The sequence below is a fragment of the Halyomorpha halys genome, unplaced genomic scaffold (assembly GCF_000696795.3).
Source record: "Halyomorpha halys isolate HHAL.00 unplaced genomic scaffold, Hhal_1.1 Scaffold527.1, whole genome shotgun sequence".
Classification (NCBI taxonomy): Eukaryota; Metazoa; Arthropoda; class Insecta; order Hemiptera; family Pentatomidae; genus Halyomorpha; species Halyomorpha halys.
In genome coordinates this window covers 117,562-124,460 of record NW_027107993.1, presented here as the reverse complement: position 1 = coordinate 124,460, position 6,899 = coordinate 117,562, and the positions used below count along the sequence as shown (strand labels likewise).

The window sequence follows — 6,899 nt, the reverse complement described above, 5'->3', positions numbered from 1 at the left end:
AATTCACTGACTACTGATTTTTCGGTGTATATTTCATAAACAAATATGTTTTTTAAAAAACTATATTTTCGGAACTATTGAACGTAAATAGCTAAATTTATGCTCACATTTTTAGCAAACTTACTCTTCTTTAATGATGTTTTATTTAGTATTTTTTTTTAGTTTTGTAGGTAGTTTTAAAGGTATGGAGCTTCCAATAAAATATTATTATTTTTTTTTTACGTTTTGAAACTGTCGCCAAAGTAATAAAATACCGGGGTGAAATAACAGATTATTAAATAAATATTTTCATGGCACAGGGTACAATTTTTTTTTTTACGATCAAAATTACTGAATACCTTACTGAGAATATTAAACGTTCATAAACCGTTTTGAATTTAGTATTCTAATTTAAGCTATTACAACTTGATTATAGTTTAAATTACCGTGCTAATAACAGCCTGCTCTAGTTCACAACACCTCTTTTACTGTTATTTTCTTTAATATGATGTTAAGTTATAGGAATAGTCTAATGGGATATCGTAAAATGTTGAATGAACTAAGATTGTTACATATTTCAAGGTTTAATTGAATGATTTTTCTTTATTCAACAAGATTATGGAATCAATTTTAAAATAAAAAATAATATAATATATAAAAAATGACAGAACACATTTCAACTTTATATTTCGAAACTATCTGGGCTTACGAAGTTGAGCTTTGGGGCTTCACTAAACAAACCATCGCATTCCTCCCGAATTCAATCCTACAGTCCAAAATACTTAATGCTCCTTTGTCACAAATCAAGTCATTCATCAGGACCTCAATGTTCTATATGACCGCCGATGTGGCCAGAACCAGATACCAATCCTTCTACTATAAACTTTCCAACCACCCAAACCCACTTGTTTCGAACCTGGTTTCTCTTTCATCTCACCTAATAATTTTCCTAGGCGTCCGAAAAGAAGATAGCTTCGAGATCTTCTCTAGAAGATGTTTTTGGAGTTCTATCAATGGATAGATTCTCCAGATGTTTGTATCATGTTATTATATCATTTGCAGCAAATTTACGTGATGTATATATTTTTATACAGTTGTAAATAACAATAAATAAATTATTTAAAAACAAATTTTTTGAAACAGGAAAGAAATTGAAGAGGTGGTGGTAAATCATTACATTTCAGCAATAAACATACAAGTTTCTTTTTAGTTTTACCTTTAGGTTTACCTTGCACATTATGGGGATCAAATAAATACGAGTATATACTATGTCATTATCATTTATAATTGTTTAAATATAAATAAAAAACTTACAGGCCTTGTTTAAATAAAATAATTTTTATCCAATTTAAGTCTCAAAACAATGTGTATTTCTTTATAAGTCTAACGTTTCGGCCAATTCGGCCAACCTAAAGGACAATCTTAAATAAAAATTTACAACCACATCGGTTTTTAAAAACTTTACGCAGGCTATTCTGCCCAAGTCAATAATTTCAGTCAAACACCGTATTATGTCAATTCTTCACATCGACATTAAAACTTTTGATCACAGTCAATTTACACTATTATACATTATCACAACAATATAACACACAACAGTGGATTGTTTTAGTATTAATGTGAAAAATTTACAAGATAGGGTAAGTTTGATTGAAATTATTGACCTGGGAGAAATAGCCTGCATTAAGTTTTTTAAATTGATGTAGTTGTAAATTTACACTTAAGATTGTCTTTGAGGCCAACCGAAACGTAGGACTTATAAATTAGAAATATTGATTGTTTTGAGACATAAAGTGAATACAATTTTAACTATAATAAAACACATTACTAACAACACTCTAAAAAAATAATAATATGTTATATGCTTTAAAAACTATTATTTTCAACAGTCAATAATTTTAAACAACAGTACAGTATTATTTTTAAAGAATATTATAAAACTGTGGTATGGTATTTGTCCCTCACATGTTAACCATCTGAGCTCTTTCCAGTGTAGCCCGTCGTACATAGTTGCTAAGAGTTCTCCAATTAGAGTCTTTTAATAAACTGAGTAATTGTTCTGGAGGTCCGTTGGCAAAATATTCTATTCTGTCACTATATTTGTGACAGGTTGTTAAGGAGTGAATGGTATCTTCCTCTTCTTCGGAGGTACATACCGGGCAGTTATTGTCACTATCATCCATGGTTTTACACTTTAATTCATAATGTAATGCCGCTCTACACAGGAAAATCGACCGCATCGATACCATATCAAAATTATCATCTAAATATGGTATTTCTATTTCCAGCGTCCAAAGGAAAACTAGATTCCTTTTTGCCATGAAATTAACTCCATAACATTCTTTAATATTTCCTGCCACTCCCGGTTCCGATAAATTCTTTTTTTTATCACCTCTTTTGCTTGGATATGAGGCAAGCCGAAACCAGGCATCTCAAGAACTTTTAAAATATAATTCAAGTGAGTTTTCAGCGTATACCAGTATATCGAGGCAATACCTGTTCCCTGAGTTAATATATAATTAGCCGTATATATTGGGAAGAGCAGTAATTTTATTAAAAAATATCTTCTTAAAGTTATATCTTCTACTGTATGATTTTCATTAATTTAATTAGATTTTATGAATGAAATGTATTCGTCCTAATTTAAATTTTTTTATATTTTATATTTTATTTTATTACGTGTAATAACGACGTTTCGTGGTTGTCACCCCATTATCAGGTATCTGATTAAATATATCCTTTAATATCTCATTTTATGTTCTCCTTATTAGTTTTAATATTAATTATAAATATGCTGTCCATTAAACGAAACATTAATGATTATAAATCCCAACATAAATATAAATGTTGAAAGATAGGCATGAAACCCTCCACTCCAGCCCTCCATGGTTGCCTTACTTATCATTATTGAAGGTATCAAAATTGTAGAAAAACTATTTGATGTTAACCAACGTTTGGCCTGGCTATGACTCACTCTGTCATCTCTTCTTCGCCCTGTAAGGTGGATCGAAACCTTGGTTAACAATAAATAGTTTTCTTTTACTATTTAGATACCTTTATTGACCGCCACCCGGGCTATCTTCCTACAATAAATATAAGGAGTTCTCAACTCTGATTAAAAAGATATACTTAATTAGATACCCCCGAAACGTCGTTATTAGATATAATGAAGTAAAATATTTTAAAAAATATATATTAGGAATAGGACATAAAATTCACTATATCTAATTAAAAAATACGTTTTAAATTTTTCTGGAACGTCATAGCGCTCGAATCCCCACGCCTGCCCTACATTTGATACCACCGCCCGAGAGACTGATATGTCAACTTCTAATTTGCTTTTAGTGTTTAATAATTTTCATATCTCTCAAAATTGATATATTTTGGACCGATTTATCACGTAAGTTCGTAACGTAGTAACTGCTATGCGAATTTTTAGTAAAAAAAAAAGAAAGGTGTCGTCAGGTTAAGGATCTGCATCTTCTTGCAATTCCTTTTATAGCTTGCTGTGTTGTGCTATTCCGAATGGCTTTTTTAAAAGAAGAAGTATTTTAAAAAGATGAGACAGGATTAGATAAAACTAAGGCCGACAAAAGCCTGTAGTTATTGGTTGTCATTATCTGATTACTAATTAACAGGACCAAAGCCACTTCCTCGCAGTGTCCTTGTGATGTGCTGTTTGCAGGCTGAGGCCGCCTCTATGAAGTGGTTAAATAGCCCGCAATTGTAGACAATAATGGCGGATAGGGGCAGAACTGGTTACAGCTGGATAAGAGCAATTAAATAAAGGTAATTAGATGCATTAAAAGTTGAATGTAATTAATAATATAAGATAATGTAATTTGTCATGCAAAGATACATGGCAAATTACATTATTAAAACCTAACAAATCCCAAGGTTCGTTCGCTGCCGATAACACTAATAATCTCTGAGTGGAGAAGATGGTCGAGGGGTGCGGTCAGAAAAAAAAAAGCTATAAACAAAAGATTATTTATTCGTGCCGACGTTTCGACCTGAGTTTCAGGTCTTCATCAGGGCAATAAAACAAAAAGAGATAACGACCATCATTGAGAGAAGATATGATGTATCTTCTGGTGTAATGACTTGTATGTGGATGGTTTGTTATCACGTCGTTGGCCTCGTGGATTCATAATAAGGTGAATATAGTTGACCGTACATGAATCTCAGATCGAAACGTTGGCACGAATACATTTTTTTTTTTTCTTCTCAATTCATTTTTAGTCTAATTATACATATTTTTCAAATTTATAAGTCTGACGTTTCGGACAATTCGGCCATACTCAAGGACAATCTATTACAAGCAGCTTTTATTAAACATATTATCTATAATGATTCTAAACAAATAACAATAGTATTTATAAATTATCATACCTTCATACAATTTTAGGACCAAAACATTTTTAAAAAAATACTTCATGCAGCCTATTCTGCCCAGGTCATTTTTATCAGTCCTCAAATTACCCTGTGAGACATTAAACCATTAGGGAATCATATAATTTTGTTAGTAAGCAATTTTTAGATTATGTCTAATTATCTAATTAGTCAAATTTTCAAATTAAATTAAAAATTAAAATTATTTATCACAGTCTACAGTAAAATTTATCACGACAATATTTGTAACCTTCCCTACACTCAGTTCTAGCATTTACACTATTTATTACAGCTATGTTTTGCTACTTACTAGCTTTAATTTTAGTGCTTTACATCTGTACGACGAATGGTTTTTGAGATATAGATTTCTTCAAATAAATATACTAACTTCTTGAATTTTTTATTGCATGCGTTATGAAATGTTTCAATTTAAAAAGCTATATCTCGGGAACTATTTGATGTAAATATCTCTATTAGGGCTCATATTTCAGCAAATTTACTTTTCTTTAAATATTATTCTTTTATATTTTCTAGTGTTCTTGGTAGTTTTAAAAATATAGAGCTCCGAATGAAAAATAATTTTTATTTAGGGTTTTAAAACAGCCGCCATTTCTTATTCCCCCAATCTATACTTGGTAGACTCATCAATTTCGACTAGTAATTATAGATAGTTTTCATTAAAGTAATCAAATATTGGGATGATTATTTCCTTCCCGGCTCTTGTACTAAAGGGGGAGTCGCAGGGAACTCCCTCCTAGATTTTTGAGATCCGGAGGAAAAAAAAGCAAGAAAATAGTGAATTTATATGATGGATGGTTTCTTTCTGTAAACATGCTATAATTAGGAAGACAATGATAGGGAAAGAAAGTGGCGTCCAAAAAAATCATCAGAGATAAATGCAACAGTGCCTTTTATGTTCATTGTGCGAGCCATTAGTTAAGCCTTGTTAATTTGAATTCATTTGTTTCATTTTCATTAATTTATTGTGATTATTGGTAAAAAAAAAAAAAAAGTAATCAATGAATTTTATGAAGTAGATATAAAATTGTGGGGTATTTCTTGTGATGCGGAATTGCATATTGCCTTGTACTCAACGTTCGGAATGGAATATATTTATATATGTATGTATGTCCGTATGTATTTTAATGGGCTGAGACCTGTCCCCCACCCCCGCGGCGAAATACTGCTTACGCCCATGTAGTCTGCTAGTTAATTTATTAACTATTGTTAATCTAAATAATATTAATTAAATGATTATCTATATTTAATTATGTTTCGTCGTGGCACAACCTTCTCAGTATTTCAATAGTCATCACTAATTCAGTTATTTTTTCACGAAATTGTTCATCAGTGTTTAATCTGCTATAATCTTATTGGGAAGACTCCCATCCTTTTAGCGACAAAACACAACAATAAAATCTACGGATATCTCGCGCCGATAGCTATATAATAATCTTATCAATATTAACTAGGATTTAGTGAACTTGAATTGATAACTGAAATTGAATTTAGTCTTCAAAGGTAAAATTGAAATATCTATTTTAGCATTAGATTCTGGAATTTGCCATGAAAGACATACATTTCAATGAATCCTCGACTTCTAAATGATTATAAGAATTCGTATACTTCTACTCCCAAAATTAGATTAAAATAATTATGATTAAAAATATAATATGAAGAAGATGGTAATGGTTACGGTCAAGAAGGAACAAAATGCTTTCCAACTATTTATTGCCCGACGTTTTGCCCCACTCTGCGGGGTTTCATCAGGGTTGTTCAAGACAATAGGTTAAACAGCTTTTACAGTTAAAACAGTTTAACCTATTGTCTTGAACAGCAAAGTGGGGCAAAACCTCAGACAATAAAACTATTTTTTTACTTTTTGGCCGCAACCCTGACCATCGTCATATTTTATACGGTCAACTATATATATATATTTAAAAAATATAATATTATGCAACATGCAATAATATATAAAATATATAACATGTAATGTAACATTAAGAATAAAAAAAAAAAGAAAGGAGCATTAAAGCTAAAGAGCAACTAAAGGATATAATAAAACGAAATGATATAATATTACAATAAAAATTAGGATCTAAGTATATTTATTAAGTCATTAAGTGGAATTAAGAAAAACTGCAGGTAGATATGGTCATTTAGTGAATAAAAATCTGTTATCGAGATTCATAGAAAATTTGAGATTAAATTGAAACAGATTCATTATCATCGATTTGGGATATGGTTGATTCGGTTAGTCATTAATCATCTGCTAAATTTTGGAATTGAGCCGTTATTATTTATCTAATCCTCAGGTCAGTCACACTGACCTGCCCTCGTTACTTCAAACTTGAACCCAGACCGTTGCTTAACCTCAGGTTGGGTTAGGGTCATATATTACTGCGGGCTGTGGTGGCCTTGATCCTAGATCTTCCTGTGATTCAGTCCCGCTTCATCCGATATATTCTATTGCTTAATGTCTTTATTTTATTTGTTATGTATAAATTCATTCCATCACGATAACGCCC

At 31.0% G+C, this 6,899-nt stretch overlaps 1 protein-coding gene across 9 annotated transcripts in view; it reads left to right on the top strand.

Moving 5' to 3' along the window:
• Nucleotides 1–6,899, top strand: part of LOC106683910 (trafficking kinesin-binding protein 1) — a 173,972-nt gene that overhangs the window by 59,642 nt on the left and 107,431 nt on the right. Inside the window, exon 1 of one of the 9 annotated variants that reach the window (XR_010843148.1) lies at nucleotides 3,745–3,768. The exons of the other annotated variants lie outside the window; for them this stretch is intronic. The gene's annotated coding sequence lies outside the window, so the exon portion shown is untranslated. Of the gene's footprint in view, nucleotides 1–3,744; nucleotides 3,769–6,899 lie in introns of those variants that run through there. 9 annotated transcript variants of the gene reach the window in all.